The following is a 14,465-nucleotide window of genomic DNA, read 5'->3' on the forward strand; positions in this document are numbered from 1 at the left end:
AGTGAGATAAGCCAGGAAATTGCATTTCCTTTTATAATGCAAAATTTCCAGCTTATCGCACATTTCAAGATACATGCCCATGTAACCTAAGATAATTTATAAAACTTAATTATATTATTTAATAGATGCATGCAACCTAATCTATATGACCATGAAGGGGTTACTAAGTTTAATGGAGTATCTTAATGTTTATGGTGAAATTAATCTCAATTCTCTTCGTAGATTCCTATATATAAATCCATGACCATGGCAACATACATAGATGAAATAGACATATGAGCCTCTAATGAGCTTTAATAGAAGATTGTGAAAAACCCATTATGTGTCAAGGGCTGAAATAGCTTAACGAAAGAGTGTGTGTCATTACAAGGTTGGAGGTTCAATCACTCTTTCTAGCACATGCTTCATTCGGATTCGGTAACCTCATCGATACCGGATTTAAGAACAACTCAGTTCCAACAAAGATACTCTTGCTTAAGGAAAGAATTTTTTGTTGACTTCATTTTTGGCATTTTGTCTCGTTTGTTTTTCCTAAAGCTAACACGGTCATTTCTCACTGGAGGTGGGGTGCACCGGTGCAGGAGGAGCAGCACGGGACGGAAGAAAATGGAAAAATATTAGAGGGCAAGGAATGAGAGTCCCCTTAAAGTCTCCCTTTCTTATTGAAATATTTTCAAGCGAAACACAAATAAATGAGTCTGGGTTCCAACTGAAAAACAGAAATTACAAACAAAAATTAACCATAAACATAGTAGAAGAAGATGGCACAGTTAACGTTGGTGTTGCAAGGCAATGATGAAGAAGGAGAAGAAAGAATAACAATATATACTTGGCTATCGAATCACACTCATCGGATTTGGATTAGGGTCGGATATCCCGATGACATACTACCTATCAGTGTAAACACTGTCTATTTAATAAAAAATTTATTGAAAAAAATGCAAACACAACAGGAGAAGCATGAAAATCAATCCCCCCCCCCCCCCCCCCCCAAAAAAAAAGGCAACAAAAATACAAACATAACTGTATGAAAATACGCAAAAAAAACACCAAAAAAAGGAAGATAAAACAAAGCCTTTTATTCATCAATCATCATCTTCCTTGTAAACATCTTCACTCACACAATCACCATCCTCCACTTCAGTCGTCTCTTTGTCGTCACGATCTCCTTCACCACTCTTCTTCAGCCTGTCCTCCTTGGTCTTCTTAATAAACTCAATCAAATTCAAAAGACAAGGAGTCTTCATATCTTTCTCATCTGGGGTTGTAAGCATCAGCCTCTCCGCAACATCAGAAGGAGCCACCTCCACTCCACCCACCTCAAAGAGCTCCCTCACTTCTTCAAAAAGTGGGTGCGAGCCCAGGCCCAAGTAGTTCTTAGCAAGCACCTTGAATCCTTCAAAGCTACATTAAGACATCTCTATGTGCTTGTCCATCCTCCCGGTCCTTATGAGAGCAGGATCCAATTTCTTTACGTGGTTGGTGGTGAAAACTATCAATCTCTCAGCACCACATGCAGACCACAGCCCATCTATGAAGTTGAGAAGCCCAGAGAGCGTCACCTTGCTCTCCTCTTCACCTCCTGGATGCATTCCAGTCACACCATTCTTCTTTTTCTTCTTCACCTTCTTCCCCTTCCTGTCACCTGTTAGATCCAAGGAGCAGTCTATATCTTCTATGACTATAATCGATTTACCATCGGTTTCGGTCAAGAGCTTCCTGAGCTCGGTGTTATCCTTGACGGATGTGAGAGCTCCAAATCATAAACGTCGTAGTCCATGTAGTTGGCTATGGCAGCGATCATGGTGGATTTGCCTGTGCCAGGAGCACCATAAAGCAAGTAACCACGCTTCCATGCCTTCCCCACCTTGGCGTAATACTCCTTGTTGCTCTTGAAGAAATCGAGATCTTCCATGATCTTGCGCTTCTTCTCGGGCTCCATCGCCAGCGTCTCGAAAGTCGCAGGGTGCTCGAAACGAACATGATTCCACATGGGGGGTATCTGTTAAATATTACCGTGTGTTTGGGTATTTTAGTAAATTGTTAATTGTAGAGAATTCAAGGGCAGTCTTGACATTTATTCAAATATGTAAGGGTATCATGATAATTGTACTTAATTATGCATGTAGTGCCTGAGTACTTTGCAAAATACTCGGCCCCAGGGGTGCACACTAGCCGAGCCGAGCCTGGGCTGTTCAAACTCGGCTTGATCCCAAACGCCCTTATTCAAGCTTGGCTCAAGCTTGGAACTGAGCTGGAACAGCCTTGTCCAGACTTGGCTGGGTTCCGAGCCGAGCTTTAACCCAGTTTTAAAAACAATTGTATCTTTCACTTTTGAAGAGGTGAGATTCGATTCTCAAATGCTATCCGTTAGGTTAGGCTAGACATTTTTGACTAATACGACAAAAAACAATACATATTGTAAAAGACGAGAGGGTGGTGTATGTTCGCCCCTGATGATTCACTTAATCCCACGTCTGTGTTCGGGGCTTTGAATGAGCACCACGTATACAAGCATATGGGGCTCGTATTCCCGTGTATGTTGACATAACTTTGCATCGGACTCTGGTGTTGTTGCAAAGACTTAAGTACCCTTTCTTGCTATTCTTCTCATAAAGTGATGGTTTGAGAAAATGACAAAAATGCCCTTCATTCAAAAAAGAAAAAATAAACAATTCAAAAAAAGGACAAACATGTCCTCCATTCAGAAAGTCGAGGATGATGTTGACTCTTCAAAGTCTTCTTCTTTTTCTGTTCAAAAAAAGGACAAACATATCCTTTATCCAGAAAGTTGAGGATGATGTTGACTCTTCAAAGTCTTCTTCTTCTTTCTTCGTAAAACACTGTAAAACCCTCTCTCTCTAGAGAAAAAATCAAGGGAAACAAAGAGTTCTTCCTGGAGAAGGCCATGAACACCAACCCTCTCACTCTCTCTCCCTTCTCTCTCTACTTCTGTGCACATCCAACAGACGATCCTACATTGCTCCATCGTCATCTTCTTCTTCTTCCTTCTTCGTAAAACACTGTAAAACCCTCTCTCTCTAGAGAAGAAATCAAGGGAGGTAAAGGGTTCCTCCTGGAGAAGGCCATGAACACCAACCCTCTCACTCTCTCTCCCTTCTCTCTCTACTTATGTGCCTGATTTAGAGTTTTTGCCCTTACAGGAGGGGGGTCCGGGGGGATCCCCCCAGCGCGGATCCAACAATGATTTGTAGTATTATCGGGCTTTCCTACAGCAATTTGTAGTATTTTCGGGTCTCCAACGAAATGCTATAGTGATTTGCAGAAGACGCTACAAATCGCTATAGCGATTTGCGGAAGACACTACAAATCGCAAATCGCAAATCGCTATAGCGATTTGTAGTGTCTTCTGTAAATCGCTATAGCGATTTATATATTCTTCCGCAAATCGCTATAGCGATTTGTAGTGTCTTCCACAAATCGCTATAGCGATTTGTAGTGTTATTCAGTAAGCAAATCGCTGTAAATCGCTACCCGAATTAGGACCAACTTGTCAGAGCCATATCTCCGTAACCGAAGGTCATATTCCAAATCCGTAAAAAGTGGTGTCTTTGTTATTGAGTCTAGTTTATTTCTGTAAATTTTCAACGATTTCTATTGTCATTTTATTCCCCATTTTAACTTCAACGATACATTACAACCACAATCATCAAAAGAAAGATTGCCCAAGCTAAGAGTCTTGAGAGAGTAGAGGAGGGCCTCACCACCCACCAAACAACAAAAAATACAATGACTCAACTTCAAGTGCAGTAAGGACCTAGAGTCGAATAAATTTAGAGGCAGCTCATCAGTAAGGACCCACAACAGTCAATGTACAGGTCAGTCGGTGCTTGATGGAGCAATATAGGATCTTCTGATGGATGTGCACAGAAGCAGAAATAGAAGGGAGAGAGAGAGTGAGAGGGTTGATGAGCCCCCGGACCCCCCTCCTGTAAGGGCAAAAGGCCATGAACACGCTGGGAGGAGCCCTCAGACCCCCCTTCTGTAAGGGTAAAAGCTCTAAATCAGACTCCATAACTCTTCAAGTTGAATGATGCTACCCACACTGGGAGGAGCTCTCAGACCCCCCTTTCTGTAAGGGTAAAAACTCTAAATCAGACTCCACAACTCTTCAAGTTGAATGATGCTACCCACGCTGGGAGGAGCCCCCAGACCCCTCTCATGTAAGGGTAAAAACTCTGAATCAGGATTTACAACTCATTTAGTTGAATTATGCTACCCACGCTGGGATGAGCCCCCAAACCCTCCTCCTGTAAGGGTAAAAACTTTGAATCAGGCTCCACAACAGTCAATGTGCAGGTCAGACGGTGCTTGATGGAGCAATGTATGATCTTCTAATGGATGTGCACAGAAGCAGAAATAGAAGGGAGAGAGAGAGTTGAATGATGCTACCCACGCTGGGATGAGCCCCCAAACCCTCCTCTTGTAAGGGTAAAAACTTTGAATCAGGCTCGACAACAGTCAATGTGCAGGTCAGTCGGTGCTTGATGGAGCAATGTATGATCTTCTAATGGATGTGCACAGAAGCAGAAATAGAAGGGAGAGAGAGAGAGAGAGAGTGAGAGGGTTGATGTTCATGGCATCCTCCAGGGGAGATTTCTTTCTCGGATAATCCTGCAGTGCAGAGACTGGGTCTTAAATAATCATCTTCGGGGCACTTAAGTCTTTACAACCACTCTTTTTCAAGAACCGTCAATTTTTTTCACCAATGGAGGAGAGGGTACTTAAGTCTTTGCAATCACATCAAACTCCAATGCTAATTAATGCTGACAAACATGGGGATACGAGACGCACATGCTTACATACGTGGTGCTCTTTGGGACCCCCGAACATGAGATGTAGCTAACTGCCCTGTTCGGGGGGGGGGGGGGGGGGACATATAACCTGCTTTGGTAAAAGACGGGCTAGTTTATTGTAAAAACATGAAAAGTTATACTGACATCAGATTTGATACCGTGACTTTTTCGAGAAGAGTCCAAAGCCTGCCCATTAGAAAATCACTAAATATTGTTTATACTTTTTCAAACATATTATATATATATATATATATATATATATATATATATATTATTTTTATGACCCTAATTGAGCTTTATCGAGTCTAGTGGCTTGATCAAGCTTGTCTCGTTTATGTAGACCGAGACTGAACTTTTGTATAAGCTCAGCTCATTTACTTTCACTAACGAACTCAAGCTTGAGCTGAGCTTAAACGGGTAGAGCCCACATCGGCTCATTGTGCATCCCTACTCGGACCACACAAAACATATATAGAAAATTGCTGCATGCGTAGCTGCGTCTGTGTTTTATACAAAAAATCGCTGCACCTATTAGTGATCTTTTGCATAAAATATATTTTATGTGGCCAAAGTACTTAGCCAAATCACCTAACCACGCCTCAATCAAATGTGCATGTAGTGGAATATGAACCTGTGATCCAAGGATTTTCTAATTGATCCCTTACGTGCCCCAGCCAATCATATGACAGCATTCTGTGGGCCTGACAACAAGAATGAGTTAAGAGATCCCAGCTGGATCCCTTCCATTGGAATACGTAGTCATACATGCATGTTGTGGTATGTGAAGTGTCAAATGTCATGCACTGTGGTCATTGGTAGCGTTAAAATTAAGTGGGTATGTAAAGTGCCAAGAGTCATGCATTATGGTCATTAATCTTAGATTGATACATAATTTAGTGATCAGTGGTAGGGTACATACTCGTAATTCTTTGTGATGCGCTTGTTGGTGTATAATTTCTGGCACCGGTTTCGGGGGTCGATATGGCCTCAACTGTTGGATCGGTTGGGGGTTTTCCGACGAAGCCACAATCGGCATCGGGTTTTCCAGCAAAGCCACAATCGGCATCCCTGTGTGGCGGTGGCCCTGCATAAAACAAAACAGAAAAGCATAGCGTACCTGATCCGGCCATTGCTGAGCTGCGGTGGTTACCGGAAAAGAGAGGTCGCCGGAAAATTTCTCTGCTCAGCCGGACTGCGGCCCTCCACGAGCCCAGGCTTTCGGATGCAGTCAGTGAGTAGACCCGTATTTCCCTTTTCTCATTCACTTGACCTGGGTCGCTCATGATACCCAGTCTTTATAAAGCATACGGTGGGAACGGTTTGCGTAACCATTCCCCCTTATCGTATGCACATTTATCGGATGAATCATCCCTGATGTGGGGATGTATCCACATCGTGGATAACCACCACGTCAATCGTGGTGGTTAATCCAACATTCTCCCACTTGATCCGACGATAAATCTTTTAACCAGAAAACCTTATGTGAATAACTTGATGAATAGAATGGCCTTTATAATCTATTCTAAAGGTCCTTAGTTGAATCTCTAATCCTTAGGAGATTGACAACAACCATAATGAGAATCAAAAACTGAAAGTGATCACTTTATTTATATGCATATCTCAAAAAGAGTTTAACAATCTCATCCTCATTACATGTTCGGAATATAATCCCGGTGCTAGCCCTTTAGTAAGAGGATCAGTGATCATCTCTTTGGTACCAATATTGACAATATGCACTAAATGATTCTTCGTCCTTTCTTTAACAACAAAATACTTCAATTCCATATGCTTGCATGACGTCGTACTTTTGTTGTTGTTCGAAAAGGACACCGCAGCTTCATTATCACAGTAGACTTTCAGTGGCTTCCCAATGGAATCGACCACCTTTAACTGTGATATGAAGTTCTTTAACCATATAGCCTGCGAAGTAGTCTCGTACAATGCTATGAATTCTGCCTCCATGGTGTGGGCATCAATGGTCGTCTGCTTTCCACTCCTCCAAGAGATTGCGCCCCATGCTAGTAAGAAGACGTACCCATTAGTAGACTTTCTACTATCAAGGCATCCTCCTAAATCCGCATCTGAGTAGCCAATGACCTCGAGGTGATCAAATTTATGATACGTTAACATATAGTCTTTTGTCCCTTGCAAATACCGCAAGACTTTCTTGGCAGCCTTTCAATGGGGTAAACCTGGATTAGACTGAAATCTGCCAAGTACCCCTACTGCAAAAGAAATATCTGGTCGAGAACATATCTGCGTGTACTGCAAGCTGCCAACAACTGATGCATATGGATAAGCATTCATCTGTGCTTTGTCAATATCGTTCTGTGGACAATCCTTTAAGCTCAGCTTGTCACGTTTTGATATGGGTGTAGAAGTAGGAGAACAATTCTCCATCCCATGTCGCTTTAACACCTTTTCTATATAGGATCTCTGAGAGAGGCCTAGAACACCTTTTGCTCTGTCTCGACGAATCTCAATGTCAAGAACATAAGTAGCCTCACCCATATCTTTCATATCAAAATGTGATGCAAGAAACTGTTTTGTCTCTGAAAGTAACTTTATATCATTGGTTGTAAGTAAGATGTCATCCACATACAACATCAATATAATGAACTTACTCCCACTTTTCTTAAGGTATATACATTGATCAATAATGTTTTCTGTAAAGTCGAAAGTCACAATGACTTGGGAAAATTTAATATACCACTGTCAGGAGGCATGTTTAAGTCCATATATTGATTTGTTAAGCTTGCAAACCAAACAATCATTTTCAGAGAAACCAAGAGGTTGTTCCATGTATACCTCTTCATTCAGATCCCCGTTGAGGAATGTTGTTTTCATATCCATCTGATGTAGCTCTAAGTCATAATGAACTATGAGGGTCAAAATTATCCTCATTGACTCCTTAGTTGAGACAGGAGAAAATGTCTCATTATAGTCAATGCCCTTCATTGGGGTGAATCTTTTAGAAACCAATCTTGCTTTATGTCTCTCTATGTTACCTTTGGAGTCCTTCTTGGTCTTAAAGACCCATTTACACTCTACGGGCTTTACTCCTTTAGGTAATGTGACAAGATCCCACACTTGATTTTTAGCCATAGAGTCTAACTCTTCTTTCATGGCTTCAATCTAGTGCAAAGATTGTTTGCTTTCAACAGCTTCCATAAAAGTCAACGGGTCATTATCCATATCTATGAAATCACCAGGCTCCTGAAGGTACACCACATAATCAGGATGTATGGCAGATCTTCTAATCCTTGTGGATCTCCAAACAGGTCGTTCCTCAGGCTCTGATTGAACCTGATCATCCTGTTCGTGTTCTTCCGTATTGTCCACAATAGGTTCACTTTGGATTTGTGCATTAACAATCGAATAATCAACCACACCATCATTAGGAATAACAATGTGGTATCTTTCGATGTTTTCCTTAACAGGTGATGAAACTGGATCCTGTATTTCCTCAAAACCAATGCTTTAAAGTGCACTCAATCCTACTGAACCATCTTCTATGAATTTTGCCTTATCCGTTTCAACAATCTGTGGTGAGTGAGATGGGCAATAAAACCTGTACCTTTTTTATCTTTCTCGATAACCAATGAAATATCCAGTGGTTGTTCTTGGATCAAAGGCTTTAATGTGAGGGTTATATAGTTTAGCCTCTGCAGGACATCCTCATATGTACATATAAGACAGTGATGGTTTTCTACCTGTCCACAACTCGTAAGGAGTTTTAGGCAGAGATTTCGTAGGAACCTTATTCAAAATATGCACAGTTGTCCTTAAGGCTTCACCCCACAACTTTATGAGAAGTGTTGAATAATTCAACATGGCCCTGACCATTTCTTTAAGCGTACGATTTCTCTTTTCAGCTACACCATTCTGATAGGCACTACCAGGCATGGTATATTGAGGCACAATGCCTTCCTCTTTAAGAAATCACGTTAATGGTCCTTCCCTTTGCCCCATCTCAGTAAACCTACCATAATATTCGCCACCTCTATCAGACCTGACTATCTTAATAACTTTATCGGTTTGTTTCTCTACTTCTTTCTTAAATTCTTTAAACATCTGAAAAACATCAGATTTTTTCGAAAATCAAGTAGAGATACATATACCGAGAATAGTCATCAATAAAGGTGACGAAATATTTTTCGCCTGTGTAAAAAGGAAAAAACGGTCCACATACATCCGTATGGACTATTTCTAATATCTCACTACTGCGTTTGACACCTTCTTTATATGTGTTTGTATGCTTAGCCTTTATGCAATCAACACATGGGTCATTGTCAGTAAAATCTAGAGATTGCAAGATCCCTTCATTTACCAGTCTCTTTATTCTCTTTTCAGAGATATGACTCAACCTTCGATGCCAAAGCATGTAAGATTTATCATCTGTCATGCTACGTTTATTTCCAACCAATGCATATTCAGAAGTCAAAGACTCCTGAGTTTGGATCTTCACATTCAATCTATATAAACCATCATAAACTGATGCAGAACCAATTTCAATTGAATTTCTGAATATGAACAATTTGGAATTTTCAAACTTAAAACAATATTCAAATTTATCCAACTTTGAAATTGAAATTAAGTTTCTACTATACGATGGAATATAAAAGATATCATGAAGATCTAAAATTACGCCCGTATCCAGAGTAATCTTGCAGGTTCCAACACCCTTCACATGTAAACGCATCTTGTTTCCCGAATAGATGCTCTTCTCATGCATTGTGGGTTCCCTTTTGTTCAGGAACAACTATAGACAGTTGGAAATATGAACAGTAGCACCAGAATCAATTCACCAGCTATTTTCAGAAATATGTAATAAATTATATTCATGAGAAACTAATGACAAATTATCTCTCTTTTCCAACCATTTCTTGTACTTTATGCAATATGCCTTTATGTGTCCCTTCTTCTTGCAAAAGAAGCATTTTATGGGAGCAGAGTTGGATTGCTTGTCTTGGGATGACTTATCCCCAGTTGGTTTCTTCCTAGCATTTTTCTTAAATGCATTTTTCCTTGGTCCTACCTTGGATGTATGAGAAGCCATATGTGCACTCTGCACCTTCTCCCCTTTCATCCTCTCTTCTTCTTCAACACACTTGGACATAAGTTCATTAAATGTTCATTCATCATTATGTGTGTTGTACGAGATTTTGAAAGGTCCGCATTCCAAAGGTAAGAACGTTAGAACTAAATGCACTAGGAAAGAATCAGAGATGGTGAGCTTCATATCATTCAGCTGAGACGCTATGTTTCTCATCTCCAAAATGTGCTGGCGAATGTTTTCCCCTTTAGTATATTTCATAGATATAAGTTTTGACATCAAGGTACTGGCTCTGGCCTTGTTTGAACTCACAAACTGTGCCTCAATGGCATTCATGAATTCCCTCACTGTTCTGCATTGTGGGATGGCACTACGAATATTCTTAGCCACTTTAGATTGCAAAAGCAATAGGCTAAGCCTATTCGAGTGCTCTCACTTCTCAAAAATAATCTTTTGATCAGCAATGCTCTGATCAGTGAGGGCAGTGGGTTCATCTATCCTTAGGGTCAGATCTAGATCCATATACCCTAATGCAAAAAGAACAGTTTTTTTTAATCACTAAAATTAGATCCATCTAGAAAATGTATAGAGATAGAGTCATCTAAAATCACAGAACTAGAAACTGCATACCAAAAGACACGTATCAGGAAGCATTCATACGAGACTAAAACTTTAGTGGAAAAAGCAAAATAATAAAGGCCCTTGATATGCTTCTTTCCAGGCAAGTGAAGGGGGTCATCAGAGTCTTACTTTGGTAAGAGCTCCGACATGCGAAACCACTTCGCCTACCGACTATATTCGATAAAACTAAGGTTCTTATGAAGATAGACCATCAACACAAGGTATCTTTGGATACACATGTGTGATGTATCTCGACACATTTACCTTATTCTACCCTACTTAAATTCCAAACACGATAAAACTACATTTGGATCGTCTATCGTTTCATGAATCTAAGTACAATGTTCTTATCGACTTACACTATATGATAGTATAAAATTCATCGATGACTTACGTGTATTCAGTCACTTTGGTTGTAACGACCCCAACTCATACCTTTGAAAAATGCAGATTTTTTTTTCTAAGAGTTGCGGAAAACTTCCCAGAGACCTGGGGTCCCTACAGTTCCAATTTCAGTTGGATAACCACACACCACAAACCAACTTACATTTATCATTCATAACCAACCAACTGAACTCTTTTATTAATGAATCAATAAGAGTCATATTCAATGTCAAAAGTGAAATAGCAAATTGCAGGAAATAAGAAGAACTAAAAGAAAACAAAAGTAGAGCCACTTTGTCCGTGAGTGAAGCCGTCTCAAGTAAACGTGACCCTCGTATCCTCTCAGAAGCGAGTCGATTTCACTGATCATTTGTGTCTAGGAAAAACCAATAAAATGAAAGGGTCAGAAATCCGAAGAATTCTGCGTATAGGTTACCCTAATGAATCAAATAAGAAAAAGAGCATAAATAAGATCCATGTAATATTTTGAAGGATATGGTTATAATCAATTCATAAGACAATTAACTATTCATGCAGAATTAAACATTGAATATGAGGGAACACGAAGTAAGTAACATTGATCACAACTTAATCAATAAGGCAATTAAATGCAAAAGCGATCAACATCATACAATGATCAACATAAACAACCAAGTGAACAGGTAAACATGCATGAACTAATGTATAGCAAGAATATGCATGATTTATGTGCAATGCATGAACCATTTATTATCTTTCATTTAAGCTTTCCTCTTTCCATATGCATGTCCTATTAAATGCACACAATCCATAAGTTCCTCTTTTTAATTTATCATTGCCCGCGGATACACCAAATGGGTACAGTCTCCGAGGTCAAGTTGGGTTCCCGAAGTAGCTTAACACACAATTTGTATTTTATTACCGGGTTCCATACTTAGCCCTCAACCGATATCAGGAAACAGCACCATCCATCGGAACCTTGGAAAACAACATCCAAAGTCGGGGACACCATGGAAAACAGCATCCACTGGCGCCACTTTATTGGTATACCAAACAACAGTAGCTGTGTCAAAACACACCACCCCCAGGAATAGTGACAGACTCTCCCTAAAACCGTGGTCAGGAGAAGAACCTCAATATCGGGTTCAAGGGCAACAACGCACACGGAGTTTTTGTATCCTCACGGTTTTCCCCAAATCGCAACATCCAAGATTCCCACGCCAAAAAAGGGACATCAAGGAGAAAGTGAATTACACTGTTCCTTATTTTCTTTTATCTGGTTATTAATTCATCTCTCTTACATTTGCAAATTTACATGCAGAATTAATAACATAAGCTTGCACATCAGCATGCTAAGCTTTTCAAGGGTCCACAGCCCGTGACAACATAGAACAGTGCGGTAAAACAATAATATCACATTTGATTTGTTGCAATGCATCAAAATAACTAAAACAGAGAACAACTGGTTCTCGAGGCTCACCCAGCCTCCTGATGATCCATTTGATTATCAATGCATTGACATACAAAAATCATGAATAACAGGCCATTATGAATTCTTTTCTATGCTTCTCAATGCATATTCATTTAGGATAATTTAAAGGTGTGCATGAAACAATAACATACATATACATGTGCATGAGATGAGTTCACAACTTTAATTTAAATTTCATGCTTTCATTCCATACACATGCTCATATCCCATGTATGATTTTATTTAGCTTATGCATTCATGTCAATGCATGCTTTAACATACATGTTCTTGTCACATACACACTTTGATGAAATTACACATCTTAATCAGCATGTGAACCTTCAAGTGGTGGTGCACATGTCAATACATCAAGTTAGTGTACGATATGCATAAGATGTAGCTTTCCAGCCAATACTTTGATTTTAGCTTAATGTGCGAAATGCAGGAAAACAAAACATATCATGCTCTTACACGCATAGGTCTGAATATCAAGTAAGCATAAATATGAAAATTTCAAGAAGAACTGAACCTTACACAAGCTAATTTAACTCAGCCTATAATATTTAGTTTAAGCCTTGAAAAACAGCCTGTACGATAACAACCGAAAACATTTACATGTTTAGCTAAATTATGATAACACCCATAACGTTTGTGTCATACAGATGGGTGTATGCCTAACAATCTTTGCACGTCCATATACCTCTTAATCACCTTGTAAATAGGTATGACAGGATGCATGACATTAATCAATTATGCTACTAAGAAATTTAACAATTATGAAGCAAATGACCACTTACACATGTGTATATAAAAAAACAATATAACCATGCAAAGCTGGACTAACACAGATATAATGTAGTCTTATTTGAGAAGCAATGACCCAGCCAACCCGATCAGCTGGGTTTGACACACAACCAACTCCACCCAGCCGACCCGGTCGGCTGGATCTGCTGATGCACACAGCTTAGCACACACCCATATTTTTGAACTAACATAACTTTTATTTTTTTATTTTTTTATTTTTTGTTGCTGAGAGCATACTAACAGAAATTCAAAAAATCCAGAACCACATGTATGCTCACATAACTCAAGTATACACATATTTGCAAAGTTCATAAACATGTCATGAAATACATATCAGTCATAAACATACGTTCAACCACGTTTTTGGCTTTATTTCCAGATTTACATGTCTTACTAATCCATAACATAGGTTCTTCAAAGAAAATTGACATCACCATGGGGCACACACATGACAATCCATATTTTTCATAGATAAAAATTATGTTTTACTATAAGAATGCATCCATACGTACGTTGTTTCAAATAACCTTAAAAAAAAGGACCATGAAACACATGGATTTCATCCATGGATTGTAGAGTAAATGCTTAAATTTACTCACCCACATGGTTTTACACTAAAATACTCCATGGAAATATGATCCATGTTCTTTTTCCTCACTTAAATCAAAAGAAAAACCCGTACCTTTTTTGAAGTTTTTCCGGCAGTCTTTCTGACGATCGGAGGCTGCAGTCGCGTGGGTAGGGTCGGCTGATGTTGCTCCACCCACTGCTGCCGTGACAGGATACCTATCGTGGCTGCGGGTGGCTGCGGCTTTCCGGCGACCTCCACCTCCCCACAGCACGCCCACACGAGAGAGAGAGAGAGAGAGAGAGAGAGAGAGAGAGAGACGAGGGAAGAGAGAAACAAGGGAGACGAGGGAAGAGGGTGAGACCCCCCTCTTCCACTTCCCTTTTATCGCCGACCCCCCCCCCCCTCTTGCCAAGAAGCGCGGGGTTTCGGTTACGCCTGCGTACCCCCCCCTGCCCCTTTCTTGTTTTGCTGCAGACCTAACGGGCAACCCTTATCGGGTTGCCCTTTTCTTTAAAAGGGCTTACACAGGGGCGCGGCTCGGGTCCGGACCCGAGGCCCGTAACCCGACCCCCAAACTATATGGATCCAACTATGGATCCTCGGATAAAAAAAAAAAATTTAATTTTATTTATTTCTTCTTCTTCTTATTATTATTATTAGTTTAATTATAGATATGGATATAACGACCACTTTATGGATCTTAGATCCACATGTTGGATCCATTTGGGTCCAAACACGGATCCAACCTTAAATACTTGGTTT

The 14,465-nt window shown here is 40.1% G+C and overlaps 1 pseudogene; it reads right to left on the reverse strand.

Moving 5' to 3' along the window:
- Positions 1-1,085: 1,085 nt before the first annotated feature.
- On the reverse strand, positions 1,086-1,993 carry LOC149830462 (AAA-ATPase At3g28580 pseudogene; annotated as a pseudogene).
- Between the last annotated feature and the right edge of the window lie 12,472 nt (positions 1,994-14,465).

This window comes from Nuphar pumila, chromosome 8 (assembly GCF_984573655.1).
Source record: "Nuphar pumila chromosome 8, dmNupPumi1.hap1.1, whole genome shotgun sequence".
Classification (NCBI taxonomy): domain Eukaryota; kingdom Viridiplantae; phylum Streptophyta; class Magnoliopsida; order Nymphaeales; family Nymphaeaceae; genus Nuphar; species Nuphar pumila.